This window comes from Scyliorhinus torazame, chromosome 12, assembly GCF_047496885.1.
Source record: "Scyliorhinus torazame isolate Kashiwa2021f chromosome 12, sScyTor2.1, whole genome shotgun sequence".
Taxonomy (NCBI): domain Eukaryota; kingdom Metazoa; phylum Chordata; class Chondrichthyes; order Carcharhiniformes; family Scyliorhinidae; genus Scyliorhinus; species Scyliorhinus torazame.
Window position 1 is genome coordinate 190,229,721 of NC_092718.1, and position 18,982 is coordinate 190,248,702.

The window sequence follows — 18,982 nt, forward strand, 5'->3', positions numbered from 1 at the left end:
ACGCCTCACACCCACTCACACACCCCTTACACACACCGCCCCCACACCCCTCACACCCACTCACACCCCCACACACCCACTCACACACACACACCCCTCACCGCCCCCCCATCCCTCCACACACACTCACACCCCCACACACACATCACACACACACACACCCCTCACCGCCCCCCCACCCCCACACAAACCCCACACACAGACCCAGACACATATTCCCCCCTCTCTCTCACACACAGACCCCCGCCACACACACCCCTCACACACACACTCTCACACTCCCCACACACCCACTCACACACCCATACACATATTCCTCCCTCTCTCACACACACTCACACACCCCTCACACACACTGCCGGCACACGCACCCCTCACCCCGCCACACACACCTCACACACACACACCCGACACACACCCCACACACAGACCCAGACACACATTCCCCCCTCTCTCTCACACACAGACCCTCCCACACACACACCCCTCACAAACACACTCACACTCCCCACTCACCCCCCCCCCCACACACACACACACACCACCCTCCACACCCACACACAGCCCACATACCCACACCCACATTCCCCCTCTCTCACACTCACACCCCACACACTTACTCTCCCAAACTAGCCCTACCCCCCCCCCCCTCCTAATCGCAAGGGGTATCAGACGAATTTGCATATTGCCTGGTGAGTTGCCAAGTGTCGCAATAGACTGTTAAAAGTGACGGATGGAAAACATTTCCACCGTCCGAAGCCTGGAAGCGGGGAGATTACTTCAGTGATCGGCTCAAAAGCCACAAAAGATTATGCCGCGGGGAAGAGAGCTGACCTTCCAAGTTTTGTCAGGAAATAACAAGTGAACGTTTCTACCTGTTAATCCCACGTTACTTTTCTAGGTGGGGGTGGCCTGTTTGAGGGTGGCTCGCCTCGCCGCTCACTGCCAGGGTTATACGGTGCTGAGATAGGGAAGTCTGCGTCCTCTTGTGTGGAAAGCAGGAACTGTCTATTATACAGTCCGACACTTCTCCGCTCAACCCTGAATGCTCGCCTCTCGCGCGTTGTTTGTTTTTTGTGTGTGGCATTTCCCATTCCCAAGATTGATCAGCACATTGTCCTGGAATAGTGAGGATATTTGTCTCAGAAGGAATTTGCCAGCAACTTCCCATTAATCCCGGGCTGCCTGGTGGGCTGGGGAGGGTGGCATTACACGGCAGAGCTCAGCCTGTACAAAGTGAAGCGAGCTGAATTGCAGCATCTCATTTGCTACTAAACGGAGGCATCAACTCACCTTCCGCACGATCCGCTCCTGTAGCAAACTGGGCAAAGTGCAGAGCTCCAGAAACCAACACCATGTACACCGTGCCACTGCTGCCTCGTTCAATGCTCAGTGTCGAGGACGGTATCTGGCTCCACTCTTACTGTCTGCTTGCTCTTCTGATGCTGTTCCTGTTGCCTTTCCACTTCCCAGCGTTTTCCTCTCTTTCTCCCTCTCTTAAATTCTTATTTTCAGGAATACAATTGTGTGCATGCGCAGTGGCAGCCCGACCCACTCACTGCGAAGTATCTTCCGGGTCCTAAAACCTCCCACTGACACTACACGCACACACATACACACTCGCACACACATATATATACATACATACACATACACTCTTAAACACACATATATACATACACACACACATACACACTCGTACACGTACATATATACATACACACACACATATACCCACAGATATACATACACACACCCACACATACACACTCGTACACACACATATATACACACCCGCACATACACCCATACATACACACTCGTACACACACATATACACACACCCACACATACACACTCGTACACACACATATATACACACCCGCACATACACCCACATATACACACTCGTACACACACATATATACACACCCACACATACACACTCGTACACACACATATATACATGCACACACACGTATACACATACTCGTACACACATATATACATACACCCACACATATACATGCACACACCCACACATACACACTCGTACACACACATATATACATGCACACATGCGTATACATACTCGTACACACACATATATACATACACCCACACATATACATACACGCACTCACACATACACACACACACATGCATACATGCACACACACATACACCCACACATACAAACGTATACACACTCGTATACATGCACATATACATACACATACACACGTACACAAAGAACCACAGAATCCATACAGTGCAGAAGGAGACCAGTCGGCCCATCTGCCGTGTAATGCCACACATTCATACGCACATGCATACATTCATACACACACATATGCACACACATTCATACACACATGCGTACATTCATATACACACACATATGCACACACATTCATACGCACATGCATACATTCATATACACACATGCATACATTCATATACACAAACATATGCACACAGTCATACACACATGCATACATTCATTTACACGCATACACGCACACACATTCACACATACAGGTCACACTTGTTCTTTCCTGAGACAAAACTGCTGGTGGGGGGGGGGGGGGGGGGGGGGGGAATAAAACGAAGAGTCAATGGCCCTGAGTCATTTTCCTTTCCATATTTCTTCCAGGGCTGAATTATTTTCACAAAATCCCCTGTGTGTGTGCGCGGGGGAGGGGTTATTCGCGGTAAGTAAGAGAGAATGCGAATTGTTTTAACATTTTAGCAGGCATGGACTTCAAAGCTTTCAAATTGCATCGACTGCACAAACGAGGGAGAACTCATCCTTAAAGGTGAAATCGCTCATTGACCCTTTCCACGGGTGAAAAGAAACCTGGTTGTTTCTTTTCAAACTGCGATGTCACACAAAATCAAATTCACGACAGGCAAAAGTTACAGACATTTGACAGCTGCGTAATTCCGTCAGTGCTTCAGGCAGTGGACACATGACAGGTCACCGTGAGATTTGGAAGTGTGAGCAGCGGCCAAGCTGTAAAACGGGAATCATGCTGGGAAAGGGGCGGATGGAGAGAGTGAACCTCCGCGTGTGGCATGGCCAGGCGCTAGGACCTTATGGTGGGAGGTGGAAGGCTGTCTTCGAAGTTTCCTTCGGAAAAAGTTGAGTTGAGTTGTTTTCCTCGCATTGAAGCCGGGGGCGGCGTCCCAGACTGACCCGTTCAGTACTGGCAACAACATCATCAATTAACACGACACAAGCCCGGAGTGCAGGCTGATCACCCACCCTTAAGGCTTTTTCACTAAATCAGGCATCGATTATGGTGACTGCCCTTCACTGAGACTGACTGGTGTCACCTCCAGGAAAAGCGCTTCACAAAGAGGCGCATTCAGACCAAAATGGAGCGTAAATCAAAGCAGGAGGAGGGTGAAGTTGCTCCCCTTGGCAACAGGCAAAAAGGTCGAATGAAAACCCCTTTAACTCCCAGCCACATATTCTTTCTATTCAATTCACCCGCCAAGAAGAAACTGATCGAAAGCCCATTGTTCAGAGAGGAGGGTTTCAAAGGAGGATTAGATCGTAACTTGTTACTGATGGAACCAGATCTTTTGTTGTTGTTGCATTTCCTCCAGGAGGGACGATGGGCCCACGGGGAAGGGGGGGGGGGGGGGGGTACGTTTGCACACGAATCCGCCAATTTCTCGGTGACACAATCAGGGCTAGGTTAGCTAATTGCCATTGCCTGCTCAACACCAAAGGACAGCGAGAAGTTTGCAGACAGGAAGGCTGTACTGCAGGGACTCATTAACAGTTTCACAATATACATTTGCATTACGGTCTAGTTGAACAATGTCCCAGATGAGAATGATCTGAAAGAATAAATTATTCATTAAAATGACGGCTTTCCTTTAAACTCTTAAAAATACCTCAAAAAAGTCAGTTTGGGAATAGTCAGTTTAAATGTTTACCTATTGCAGTTGAAAAATTAAATAAAAGGTATATTTGTGCGTTGTCGTAAATCAGCAATGTCATCGGGAGTTTCGAGTTATAGCACAAAGTGTACATTTGTAGCTCAGGAGGGGCAAGAAAGCTCTCAAGTAGTAGCCCAAAGATGTGTAGGTTAGGTGGATTGGCCATGGTAAATTATCCCTTTGTGTCCAAAGATGTGTGGGTTAGGTGGATTGGCCATGGTAAATTATCTCTTAGTGTCCAAAGATGTGTGGCTTAGGTAGATTGGCCATGGTAAATTGCCGCTTCGTGTCCAAAGATGTGTGGGTTAGGTGGAAAATTGCCCCTTCGTGTCCAAAGATGTGTAGGTTGGGTGGATTGGCCATGGTACTTTGCCCCTTCGTGTCCAACGATGTGCGGGTTAAGTGGATTGGCCATGGTAAATTGCCCCTTCGTGTCCAAAGATGTGTGGGTTAGATGGGGTTATGGGGAATGGGCCTGGGTAGAGTGCTCTTTCAAAGGCTCTGTGCAGACTCGATGGGCCAAATGGCCTCCTTCTGCACAGTAGGAATTCTATGGTTCTATATTTCCTATTCTACTTTTTTTTAATCCCCTCCAACTCCAATTATCATGTAGATGTTGACCCAGTTTGGACTGGTGATGTCCATCCTGAAGATTAATGATTATGTGACAGACACTTCAGGTTTATTGAGGGACCACCTGCAGTAGATTACCAGAAAACCCGTTGGGAAGTAAGCAAAAAAAAAGGAACAGCAAAAGACAAATTAAGAGGAAATATTTTGAAAACTACTTAATCAGGGAAATATATATATATAGTACAGCACCTCAACCATTACTGGAGCGACAGAAGCACCCTGCCAAGGTCGAACATTATTCATTGTTCGACCTATTCTGTGATGAACATTTCGATGAAAAAGCGAAAATTGCCTCTCAAAAGTCCTCACTTCTTATTCCTGTTGAAAGCTAGGTCTTATTGACAATGAATTGGATAGCTATCCAATTCATTTGCTATGGCTATGCTTGTCCGTATCATCAGAGCGCAAATCAGCTATAAAATAGCAGTTTAAACTCATGAATAGATAGTCTGAAAGTAAAACAATATCACACAAAGCTACGGAGTCTGACTACTCAACATCAATTTGAGAAGGAAAACATTGTTCGTGATGAGCAATAATAACTATCTACTTCTTGACAACAGCAAAGAAAGTGAGATGGACTAACACTGAATAACTGTGACTGTTTGAACCATTCAGCTTCAGCTAACGAATTACCCATTACTGTATAACTCACCTTTTCATTGCAAGGTTTTGATCTTAATGATATAAAATGTTTGCTATAACCCATGCTCAGGATGCTTTATGTATTTTTTTACTTATCCACGCAAATGATGAGATTATTCATGCTAATTATTAAACATCCTCCATTATAACAGCTGTTAATACAGTACCAACACTTGATAACATTTGATGCGATACTTACATTTATGAATGGAACCATAAATCCCCTGACATAATATATCATTACTGCAACACTCAATGTCGTTGAGGAAAATATTTGAGAAAGCATTTTGTGCAATTTATTCAAATATGCTCATTATGCTCAGTATAAAAAATGCAAAAGAAAACCCTGATCTATGGCCTGTATTCTTGCTTATTCCTTACTGTGAGCTTATGAAGCCTGAAATGTGTTTTTGTTAGTCCATACGTTGCTCCTTGCTTAATTTAGTTGATTACACTGACTACTACCTCTTTACTAGTTCCTCGATCCACCCCCACCCCCACCATCCACCCCACAAGTTCTGAATCCACAGCTGCAAAGCATATTTATCATTATTCGATTGTCATTGAATCTTGAAATGTCTGTTGGCTAAAAAGGAGCCATTTTATTTTACTGTGTTTTCTAACTGAAATAGAGGACCTCAAGCTCATTAAAGCAGTCATACTCAAATCATCTCCCTCATCCTTATTTCAGTATAAAGCATCTTGGAAATGTAAATGGCAAACATTGTGTTGTCTGCTGTACTTGGAGAAGACTTAAATCCTGTTCCTGCAAAAACTGTATCATTATTTCGTTTAGCAACAAAATGTTCCAGTTAATTACATCCCAGAGTTTTGATAATGCAGGTAAATGGCACTGTTTGTGCTTCTAAATATAATTGGATACTAAACAAGTGTTGACTTCCATGTTTTAAATTTTGAATATGTAATAGCTTGTTTTTTACAAGAAGGACACAGCGAGAATGCTGCTCAGGATTGAGTGCGCAGAACAGTCACAAAAGCATTCAAAGGTGGAAGTTCACTGTAGTGTCCCATGAGGAATGTGTGAGGGTTACAGCAGATGCTCCAGTATGGTACAGAGTTTAGGGAATGTGATACTGTTGAAGGTGTCGGTCTTTCAGGTGAGCCATTAAGCTGAAGCCTCATCTGCCCTCTCAGGTGAATGTAAAAGACCAAGAGCAGGGGAAATATCTCTGGTGTCCTGGCCAATATTTACCCTCAATCATCATCACAAAAACTGATGGTCTGATCATTGTAATATTGCCATTTCTGGGAGCTTGCTGTGCACAAATTGGTTGCTGCTTTTCCCACATGATTACACTGACCACACTTCAAAATAGCACAGTGGTTAGCACTGTTGCTTCATAGCGCCAGGGATCCAGGTTCGATTCCATGCTTGGATCACTGTCTGTGCGGAGTCTGCACGTTCTCCCTTAATCTGTGTGGGTTTCCTCTGGGTGCTCCGGTTTCCTCCCACAAGTCCCTACTTGTGACAATAAAGATTAGTATTAAAACAGTTTGGGACTTTGATGGTCTGAAATGTGCTCTTCACCACATATTTTTGATTTCTGAAGATGACTCCTATAAGAAAGGTTAATTGAGTTTTGCCTTTTTAATTTTTGTTAACCTTTCATATCAGTGGCCTTTTTTCAAACATTATTCTAACTGTTGAAGAACAATCCACACTTGGGTTTCTAGTCAAAAAAGAATCTTCTCCAGGAAATCTTAATGGAAAAGGAAAGTTTCTGATTCTAGTCAAGCTTGGAGGCCTCCTCCCCCATGACAGCTATTTTATTGAATAAATGGGAAATGATCTCATCCAACTTTCAGAAGAACCACAAATTCACAGCAACTTAACAGTTATACAGATCTTAGTAGGAGAAAGATGCCTTACCCTTCCATGGGGACTCAATAAATGAAGGGAGCATTAGCTCTCGGCCAGATGAATTGAAAATGGATGAGAAAATGAGCAGGCATCAAAAAGTGTGAACTTAGATATTAGAACGCAAAGAATGGCCTCACCACTGGAGCCTAGTTTCCCTTGTCACAAAATATTCAGGAAACTTTTCATCTGATTAATCTGGGTTGATTAGCAGAATGGCATTGCAGACGTCAAAGGTGTGAACTCTGCAATGCTCAGTTGTGATGTGCTGTTACACTGATGGAATGTGGTAAGGTCAGCAACAAGCCATTTAATCCTTCAAGCCTACTCACCATTCAGTTAGATCATGGCTGATCTGTACATTAATTCCATCTACTTACCTTGGTTCATAACCTTTAACACCTTTGTCCAATAAAAATCTGCCAGCCCAAGTTTTGAAATTTTCCCTTGGCCTAACTTCAACAGCTTATTAACTTGTGGTAAGACCAGAAACATATGAGTGTGGTTAGCCAGCCTCTGAGAATAACGCTCACATCTGTCCTCCACCCCAGAAAAATAATCCACTCATCCTTGCCTTGGACAGATGAGCCCTGTGCACCATCTTGAGTTGGATGAAACTAAGTCAAGCACAAGAGAATGTGGGTTCACCCAGCAAAGGGCCTCACTCCCCATTTCATCCTCCAGAATATGACCCAATTCACCCTACCATTTCATTTTGAACTCATTCAATGAAGCCAACTCCAATGATAGGATCTGGCTGTAAATACACAACCCACCCCCCACCAGACCTGGCCAAAGACAGAATCCTCTTCAACAGGGTGGATGGTGGTGCCAAGGGGAAAGAGGGAAAAGCCTTCAGCGAAAAATCACAAATCTGAAAACATCTAAACAGATTAGAACCAGGGACTTGGAATTTTTCCGACACCTCCTCAAAACTTGCAAACCTTCCCTCCATGAGCAAGTTCCAAAACCTCTCAATGCCCCCCCCCAACCCCCCCCCCCAACCTCCCCCCCCCCCCCCCCCCCCCCAATGACCTAAACGAGTCTAAACCCACTGGTAGAAAGCGGTGATTATTGCAGATAGGGGCAACAAAGACATGGAGCCAAATTTAAAATGCGCCTGAACTGCTTTCCGATTCTCAGTGTGGACACCACTACCGAATTCTCAGAAGATCTTGCAGGAGAGAACAGCAGCGAGGCAGTTACCAATGGACCTAGGCTAGAACCCCTACAAGAACTCCCCTCCATTTTCCCCCATATGGAACTCAGATCACTGAACCTATATTGGCTGCCCAATAATAAAGTAACAAATTGGGTAAAGCTAGACCACCAGACTGTCTATTCCTCTGGGGGAGCGCCCTATGGATCCTTGGGGTCTTACCCACCCAAATGAGAGAGTACACTAATTTGTTAACTCTGACAAAGAAGGACTCGGAAGAAAAGTGGGGAGACATGAAAAAGAAATAAGTATCTCGAGAGGACATTACTTTTAACAGTCCAAACCCTGCCCGCCAAGGACAGGGAGAGGTTATCCCACTTCGGCAAGTCCGATTTGCCCCCATTAACCATACTAGCACAATTAATTAATGAAGCGAAGCCAAATCGTAGGTCACCTGGATACCCAGATAACAAAAGCTAGATCTGGCAATACAAAAGGGTAACGTCCCAGATGGGCCTCCCCTCTCCGGGGGATTGGCCGGGATGTATTCGCTCTTATCCAAATTCAACCTATACCCAGAGAAGGAGCCAAAATTCCGAAGTAGCTTCATTATCTCATCCATAGTGGATACTGGGTCCCTAATATAAAGAAACAGATCATCTGCGTTCAAGGACTCCCAATTCTCCATTGATTTATCCCCTCCTACTTCCTGGAAGATCCTAACGCTAATGCCAATGATTCTATTGCTAAAGCAAACAGGAGCCGAGACAATTGACATCCCTGCCTCATGTCCCCATTAGGCGGAAAATAGCCTGAGTTCAAGGCATTTGTGTGAACACGAGCAGTAGAGGCCCTAGACAGTAAATGAATCCAGGATATAAACTTTTGGCCCAAACCAAACCTCCCAAGAATCTCAAAGAGATATCCCACTCCGCCCCATCAAACGCTTTTTCTGCATCCAGGGAAACAATCACTCCGGATCAGGAACTGGAGAGGGGGAAAGGATAATATTTAATAGCCGACGTATATTGGCCAACAATTGCCGAAACTTGTCTGGTTTCCGAGATCACCTCTGGGAGGCAGGACTTCAATTGTAGTGCCAACACTTTTGCGATCGATTTAGCGTCTGCATTCAAAAGTGAAATAGGTTGGTACGACCTACATTCCATAGGGTCCTTGTCCTTCTTAAGGACCATTGAAATAAAGGCATGTGCAAAGGCAATGGGCAATGAACCCAGGATAAGGAGTCATTGAACATACCTAAGATTAGAGGGATCAATTGTCCTGAAAACCTCTTCTCAAACTCAATGGAGAATCCATCAGGGCCAGGAGCTTTACCTGTCTGCATCAATCCAATGCATTTTAGAATTTCCTCAGGGCCCAGTGGGGATTCCAACTCTTCCAGCCTCTCCCTCTCCAGCACTGGAATGGATAACCCATCCAGAAAATTCCGTCATGGTCGAACACATCGCCGTGGGCTCCAATCTACAGAGATCCCAAGAAAATGTATCATTGGCCTTAGGCGGCGCAGAAACAAAACTACCACTCAAGTCCCTTATCTGCACATTCTCCCGGGAAGCAACCTTCTGCCTCAGCTGATGAGCTAAAATGCCTTCTCCTAGTCTTCATAAAATACCCCTCTCGAATGTTGCAGCTGGTCCACCACCTTACCTGTTGATAATAATTCAAATTGTGTCTGTGATTTTTTTTTCCTACTCGCAAGCAACTCTGGGGTAGGGACAAGTGAGTACTGATGGTCCACCTCCAGGATGGCGTCCACCAGCCTCTGCCGCTCCACATTCACAGTCCTTTCAATGTGTGCTTTGTAGGAAATTATCTTTCCCCCCCCCCTCAACATAGAAGGTGAGATAAACTCACTTTATTAAATTTCATATATTCCCCAATGTTGGTGGACATGCCTTTGTAAAATGTTTTGTCCGCTAACAATGCCATATCCAATCTCTATGGTGGACATTGGGGGGGGCTGACTCTAGTATCAAATCCACAAAATGTGTGGCATGATCTGCAATCAAAATCATCAAATACCCCACCCTCTCCACTAAAGGGAGGAGAGACGTACCCACCATAAAAATGCCAATACATGAGTACACCTGATGGGCATGGGAGAATAACAAAAGATTTTCACCCCTCGGGTGTGAACAATGCCACGGATCTGCTCCCCGCTCTCTCCCCCCCCCCCCCCCCCCCCCCCACCCATCTTCTCCTTGAAAGCCAACAACTCCTTTGCCACAATGATGGAGTGCACCCCTGATGGAGTCAGAGATTTGAGCCTGGATCGATCCATCCTGGGATCCAGGACACAGTTTAAGTCACCCCAAGATTAGCTATTGCAAGTCCGAATCAGGGATGGAGGCTAGCATCTTGTTAATAAAACCCTTTATCGTACCAATTTGGAGCATAAATATTAACCAGAACCACTGTCATGGGAATGTCCCTTTAAGAAATGTTTGTCTTCTCAAATGATTGCAGTGATGTCATTATGTGGGTGGAGCTGGGCTCTGGCTATGGATTTTACTTTCGTTCTGAGCTGGAAGCTGTTTGTGGCTCTGAGCTTTACTTTCAGTTTAGACAGTTGGAAGCTGTATTCAGACTACAAGGATTTTGGAGTCTCTCTCTCTGCATGTTAAAAAGGTGTCTCCAGATCACTTGATAACTTCAAAGTAATAACTGTTGTTATGGGCGAGGTGTTTTCAGAACCCCAAAATGTATCATGGAGTTCAACCAACCTCCCCCTTTAATGGCTTGTTGATTTTGAAGCACACGGCTTGTTCTCCAGGGTGGGATTACAAATATGGACACGTGGGTTTTTAAACACAAAACAATGTTTATTCCATGAACTCAACTTAACCTTTTAAATAAACATTGGATCACTTAACACCCCTTACTTCAAAGATAACCCCGAAAATAATACAACACTAAATAATCCTTCAGTTATTCCTTTCAACATTCAAGAGACTTAACACCTTTAAACAGAAACACATCAGGTTAACGGCATTACTATTATGAGTTTAAATCACCCAAATGATCCAGAGATAGTCTTTCACGGCAGAGATCACAGCAGATCCAGCTCACTGCAAACACAGACACACCCAAGCTATTTTCCTCAAAACTGAAACTAAAAACTGCAAAATGGCTGATCTAAAACCCAGCTCCACACACACTCTGATATCACTGCATTTCTTAAAGGTACATTGCTTAAACATCCATTTCTTAAAGGCGCTCTCACATGACCCTGTGTTCTGGAAGGAATTCAAACCTACTGTTTTGTGGTAAAAGGGATTGTCTGATTTATGGATGTTATAAAGGGAAGTTATTAAGGGTTAAATATAGAGTATTGTAGCTGTGTGGGGAATTTATGTTTGTAGTTGATAAAAATGTTTACTGTGTGTTTATAAAATGTCAACTGAATTCATAGAATTAACTTGTTTTGATTACAAGTGCTTAAGGCCTCTGTTGCATAACACCTGAAGAGTAGGCCCATGTGCTCCTTATAACCAAAATCTATAAACAACTGTAAGTCAGGTGAACTCCATGATATACTTTGATGTTCTCTAAACCCTGGCCCATAACACCACTAAGGTGCCCACCAAGGACCCACTTGTTTCCCATTGGGGTGAGTCAAGATCTTAGCGGCAGAAAATTGAATCCTTTCATTGATTAAAATTGCCGCACCCCGGGCCCTACCATCAAAGTCCAAAAAAAAAAACTTGTCCCACCAACCCCTTCCACAACCTTGTCTGGTCTCTGACCCACAAACAGGTCTCCTGCAGAAACACATCAGCATTAAAACTTTCTAACCTTTACCATTTCACTGGGCCAATCAATCCCCTTACATTCCAGGTTACCAAGTGAATTGGGCCTTCCCAACGCCTTCCCCCACCCCCCGCTCGATCCAAAGTCAGCCAGTTCTACCAAGGGGGATTATCCTACAGTTAAATAGACAGTACAGGTACCAGGCCCATCAAAGATGGCCACCAAATCAACTCGCAAGACAAAACAGAAAAATCTGTAGCCACTACCAGCAAGCTATCCCTGTGCTGCAACCCTTCCCCCCCCCCATCTCTCTGACCTTAAAACAATACCATGCCAAAATACAGAAAAAACAGTTTGGTGAACAAAAACCTCTAAAACCTACTTCTACTAACCCTAACCCCAAACAGAATGAACATACAAAGCTCATTACCTGAAACAAAACTAATATAATGAGTTGCAGTCACTCCCATCGTTCCATTCCCGTTAACTAACTCTTCGGCTAGCAGGGCAGCCCCTGCCCAGAGAGAAGGAAAATGCTAACAGAAAAAAGACACAAAACCTTTTAAAAATCCCTTAAAACATAGTACTCCAATAGAGAGCTATATATTACTCATAACAGTTATAGCAAGTAGAACAAAACCTCCACAACATTAAACCCCCCGCCCAAGTGCAACTTTTGAAACATTCAACCCACATAAGAACTAGGAAATGCAAACATGAGCAAGGAACTCAACTACTCCCCATATCCACATGCCCACCCCCAACATCCAAAAGCATCAATCAACCTGCACCTAGCCCATGCTTTTTTACAAAGGAATCTGCCTCCTCCGGCGTATCGAAAAAAATAATCTTTCCCCTCAAATGTCACTCTGAGCCATGCCGGATACATCACCCCAAATCAGATTCCACTTTAATACAGGGTGGTTTTGGCCTTGTTAAATGCTGCCTGCTTCTTTTCCAGGTTGACACCAACATCCTGATAACGCCTGATGGAATGCCCTTCCCATTTGTAGTTACAATGATCCTTAGCCCATCTCAGGACCAGTTTTTTATCTTGGAAGCTGTGAAACGTCACAATTACTACTCGTGGCGGGGATTCACCAATGCCAACCAAATGGGAGCCAGGACCTCTTCCATTGACTTGCGGAGATCTTCCAACACAACCCGCCATTGTTTCTCAAATTCAGCCATCGAGGTGCTGGTAAGCATCTCGGTCGTTAGTGGATTGGCCGGAGTTACAGAAACTGCCTGCGCCATTTTCTCCACTGCCGAGCCCCCGAGAAGCCTCTGATTCAGTCGAAGAATATCTGCTTTCAAGCTCCTTCCCCTTGGTCCTTCTGGGCATTTCCCTTCGGTGGGCACCTTATTCCATTAATCAAGTGGGGTTTTAAACAAAAATAACCCTAGAAACTGGGCAAAAACAGTACCTTAGCGGGAGCCACCTTAGGTATGTCCATCCCCTAAATACCACCAGCGGAAATCCCAAATCGTTATACTCCTGGGTTAGGAGAGATGAACTGGCTCTCCGTCTTTATTCAACCCTGTTGTTGGCCATAAAAGTTTAATTTAAAAAGGATCCCTTGTGGATGCATTTTCCCACTCCAAATACATTTATGCTTAAAAAGGAACCAATTTAACGTGGCTTTCTTGAGTGAAAGAAAGAGTGAGTTTATTGGTTACTAAAACACAAGAAGAAAATTATAAAATACATGACACATATGCACAAATTTGAAATGGGAAGTGAGTCCAAAAGTAAAAGTTAAATAGATACATGACTCAATTTTTGTTTGTCAGTGAGGAGTAGATGGTGAAAAGTTGCCACTGGCAATGCTGACTACGGCAGTTGAGTAGTTTGTTTGGAGATTATTCTTTAGCTGTGATCCTCGCAGCTCACACTAGCACAGTGGAACTAGCACAAAGAGACCAGAGTTGCGGTTGGTGTGTAACCCATTTTATTGCGTATTCCTGGAAGGGGAAAACCACAAATATATCTGGGATATTATTCACGGAGGTAGTTTCTTGCTGAGAGAGTAACAAGCTCCCATTATCTCCACAGGAGATTACAATTCAGTGTTTGCATTGCTTTTTCCTTTGGAATGTCTCTGAACAAGGGTACAATATTCTGTTGTCTCTCCTGGGACTGAATATAATCCACAGAGGAATTGCAGCAGTTACTTTGCAGTCTCAGCTAGTTTCTGATTGTAAGTCCTTTTACTTTAAAAAAACACATGTCTTATTTATAATTTCAATATGTCCTTTGCAATTCGGGGTCATGATCCATTGCCCATGACAGCATGGATACAAATACCCAACTAAACTTTGTCTCACCCGTGAACAAAGTAAAATATACCTTCCTACTGGCAGCATGAAATCCCACATTCATCAACATGTATTCTATATCACCCCGACGTGACTTCCACTGAGAGACTCTGACTGTCAGATAAATCCCTGAAGAGCAACATCAAGCCCATGACATTATTGAAATGTATTTAGTTTATTATCATAAATGTTAATTGAATAACCATCTCTTATATAAGCACACCCATGGAAATCAAATCATTTCACTCAGCCAATTATTCAACATTAAAGACATTCATTTTGAATTTGGTTGCAGTAATCTTTCTTCCAAGTGTTCAAGAAAGTAAGACTGTTAATCCAGGCCTAATTGCAGGTTTTCATTAGACAAGTGTCATGGCCATTAAAGGCATGCCATATTCAGAAATTCAGATTTTACAAACTTTATTCAGTGTGGAATCATTTAAATTGATTTTCTTCTTTTTGAATGGACAAGGTGCTGAAACAAATATGACTGTCGAAGTTCTGGGCAGGATTTACCGGCTGTTCATGCTGGTGGCAAATTCCGGTCCCACGCCGGCACATGGGTTTCCTGGCGACGAGGGCTGCAGTCAATGGAAAATCCAGTTGACAACAGCAGGACCGGTAGAACCCGCTGGCGGGCCACTTCCCCCGCTGCACAAACACGCGGCAGGGTGGTCGGTAAATCCGCACTCCTGGGGCGAAATTCTCCCCCAACGGCGGGATGCCCGCCGACTGGCGCCAAAGCCGGCGCCAATCAGACGGGCATCGCGCCGGCAAAAAGGTGCGGAAGTCTCCGCATCTTTGGCGGCCTAGCCCCAACATTGAGGGGCTAGGCCGACGCCGGAGGGATTTCCGCCCCGCCAGCTGGCGGAAATGGCGTTTGTTGCCCCGCCAGCTGGTGCGGAAATGCGGCGCATGCGCGGGAGCGTCAGCGGCCGCTGTCAGTTTCCCAGCGCATGCGTGGGAGCGTCAGCGGCCGCTGTCAGTTTCCCGCGCATGCGCAGTGGGGAGAGTCTCTTCCGCCTCCGCCATGGTGGAGGCCGTGGCGGTGGCGGAAGGGAAAGAGTGCCCCCACGGCACAGGCCCGCCCGCGGATCGGTGGGCCCTGATCGCGGGCCAGGTCACCGTGGGGGCACCCCCCGGGGTCAGATCACCCCGCGCCCACCCCCAGGACCCCGGAGCCCGCCCACGCCACCTGGTCCCGCCGGTAAATACCAGGTTTGATTTACGCCGGCGGGACAGGCAATTCCTGGGCGGGACTTCGGCCCATCCGGGCCGGAGAATCCAGCGGGGGGTCCCGCCAACCGGCGCGGCCGGATTCCCGCCCCCGCCCAATCGCCGGGAGCGGAGACTTCGGCGGGGGCGGGGACGGGATTCACGGCGGCCAACAGCCATTCTCCGACCCGGCGGGGGGTCGGAGAATGACGCCCCTGGTCTGTGTTCTCAACAACTGACTCCCTGTCAACAGGACAATAAAAGATGCATTCCAGAGTAAAGGGTGATAATTAACCATGCCGTCATGTCCGAAAGGCCATCAGAAGTCATTCCTAAATGGAATAGACTTCTGAAATAAAGAATGCAAGTGTCTCAAATAAAACCAAAGTGTGGTGGATGCTCTGGCAGCATTTGTGGAGCGAGAAACAGAGTTAACATTTTGAGTCCATATGATACTTCTTCAGAACTCATCAAGGTGAATGTCTCAAAACATTAAAGTGGGATGTGGCTGATCAATCAAAGCACATCACCATATTTGGTAAATGAACCACAGGAGTCACATGATGGGGCAACCATGTTTGTCCCTTTTAATCTGTAAATGCTGCTTTCAGAAACAGTGACACAAGGGAACAGGCACTAACATATACGCTTGAGAAAGGTCCAAAAACTTCAACATTGCAAGCTCTTCCATTTTGGGTCCTTCGATGCAACAAACTGATTCCCTGGTAATGAGCCTACAAGAGGCTGACTCGACCTACAGAAAGTGCTGTAAATACCTTTGGCACATGACTGTGGCTGTTGAATTTACATAAATCACACTTCAAGAGTGGAGAACGCCTTCCACTCAGGCCTGCTTCTCCCAGACAAGTCAAGCACAAGAATTTATTTTTACTCACTTGTAAAAAACACTATTCTCTCCAAATTTCCTTACGTGTGTTTCTGTGTGTGATTGTGTTAGGGGGTGTCGCAGAATTAGATTGAATGCTTAAATAAACAATCGACTTTCTTTATTTAACCTCACAAGGTTTGCTGCCAGCTATTCAAAACACCCACATACTTGGAGTTTAAAAACCACAAATGTTTCTTCCTCTCAAAACCTGACTGGTTACGGACAGTTGGGAAAGGGACCGTGTTTCCAGCAGTTCTCCCTCATCCTGTCCACCACATAAACAAGGAATATTGAAATGTTCCATTGAACTCTGAGCACCAAGCATAGACAAGGTCAAAATGTAAGTGAAATCCCCTCAAACCCATCACGAGAGTTACAAAGTTCAATTAATATGAAATCTAAACAGGTCTTATTATAAAAAGTTGAAGTGCCCAGTTGACAAGTATGCAAGTTAAACTATGGATATTATCTTTGTTGAAAGTAAGTGCACCTTTCCACAATCACTGGTAATTCAACTCTGCTACTGTTGTTAAATTATCACACTGCTTCTCTGACATCGAGTGACGGATGAACAGCAATTTCCTCCAATTAAATATTGAGAATTCTGAAGTCATTGTTTTTTGTCCCCCGCTCCAATGTCTGTTCCCTAGATAACAAATCCATCCCTCCCATTGGGAACAGACAGAGACTAATAAGCCCATTCGCAACTGTTAGATTTGGAAAAGTAGACAAGGAGCAAACATGTAGGCTCTTTACATAGGTTTTTAATGAAGATCCCCATGAAGGCAGCCAGGAGACAAAGACTGAGTCAACCCTCCCTTAAGGAGTCAGCCAAACTCATCTCACCTTACAGACATGAGAACAGAAGTTATGTACCTTTTTTGTCGATAGTCTTCACCGCTCTTCTTTACTCATCCCTCTGTCCTGTATCCTGGCCTTTTCCGAACAAGTGATGTTTATTCAAGACACTCAAAAGGTTTGTGTGGTGACTTTATTATCCCAAATGTTCGAGGAGTCTCTGGTGACCTTCAGAATTGATAAGAGGTCATGCGTCTAGACCTCTGCTAGTCAGAGACTCCTCACCCTGAAGGGGGGAATTGTAAGACTGCAAATTCCTTTTCCCTGACAACAGCTCGGAAGCAGCAGTTTGACTAGGAACAAAGACCTAGGACGCAATTCTCCAGAAAGATTTCTAAGTGTGGTAGCGAGCGAGAATTGCCGTGGGCTTCCCGGAACTCTACCCAGCGAGACCAGCAAAGCAATTGAACAGTAATTGGTCCACTTAATGAGGCCTGATGGACTTCTCGCTGCAAATAAAGGCTCACCAGCTGATTCGTCGGGGCCGAGCTCAACATCCCCCTGCTAACTAGATCATGCAGCACTTAAGCTGCACTTGCTCAGTCAACCCCAGCCAGCTCACATCAATGATGCCGAGGAGACCAGCCCAACATTCGGGGACACTGACCTGGGGAGGGTGCTAGATGTGGTGGAGGCCAGGAGGGATGTCCTGTTCCCCCCAAGGTCCCGGAGTGTGAGCCACAAAGCAGCTAGTGCTGCCTGGGACAAGGTGCCACCAGCCGTAGGGGCGAGGAGTATGACCAAGAGGACTGGCCACAGTGCAGGAAGAAGGTCAATGACCTTCACCGGGTAGTACGAGTGAGCAGACACCAACACCCTATCCCATCCTAGACCCTTCCACCCCATGGGAGCATCCACCCTCCAACTCTCCATGCGACCCCCCCAGCCCTCCCTCCCCCCTCCCGTCCAACCCCACCTTCACACCCCTTCTCCCACCACTGTGAACCACACCTCATATGTGCAATCCTCCTCCAGCCCCACAACCCTACACACCAGCTGTGTTCCCCTAATTCTGGCCTCTTGATCATTCATGATTTTAATTGCCCCACCATTGGTCGCCATGTCTTCAGCCACCTCGACCTAAACCTCTCCACCTCCCTACCCCATGTTTAAGATGTTCCCCCAAATCAAGCATTTATTCATCTGTCCTAATATCTCCTTGGTATCATATTTGTTTTACAATGCTCCTGTGACATGCCTTGAGACATTTTATTATGTTAAAAGAGTTATATAAATACAAGTTCTTATTGCATACAATTAATTGCCCTTGTGTTGTCAGTCTCAACCTAATTGCATGAAAGCAACATGGTGATGCTGTAATATATCATGGAGCTCATATCACGGTATTTTACAAACCTCGGAACCTTTTACTTAAATGTGTATTAGCTTGATTGTATCAGGCAACCAAAGCATGCATGAAAGATAGTCCGATGGATTTGTTTTAATTTTGTATTACTTCTTTCTTCTAATTACACACACAGGACATGTAAATTCATTCATGTTGCAGACTGCTCTGCAATGGCCCAGTTTTCAATTAAACATAGATTTTCTAGCATGCTGTGTCTATCAGTTGTAGCAAATTGAAGAAATAATTTACTTTTGAAATATATTTCTTCTTCTTGATCAAATGAATTAAGCTTGTCATGAAGCACGCTGA

General features: G+C 45.1%; 1 protein-coding gene across 1 annotated transcript in view; it reads right to left on the reverse strand.

The window, feature by feature from the left end:
* The window catches only part of wscd1a (WSC domain containing 1a), a 230,469-nt gene extending 228,970 nt beyond the window's left edge, over positions 1–1,499 (reverse strand). The window contains exon 1 of the mRNA XM_072469546.1: positions 1,294–1,499. The gene's annotated coding sequence lies outside the window, so the exon portion shown is untranslated. The remainder of the gene's footprint in view (positions 1–1,293) is intronic.
* Positions 1,500–18,982: the final 17,483 nt, after the last annotated feature.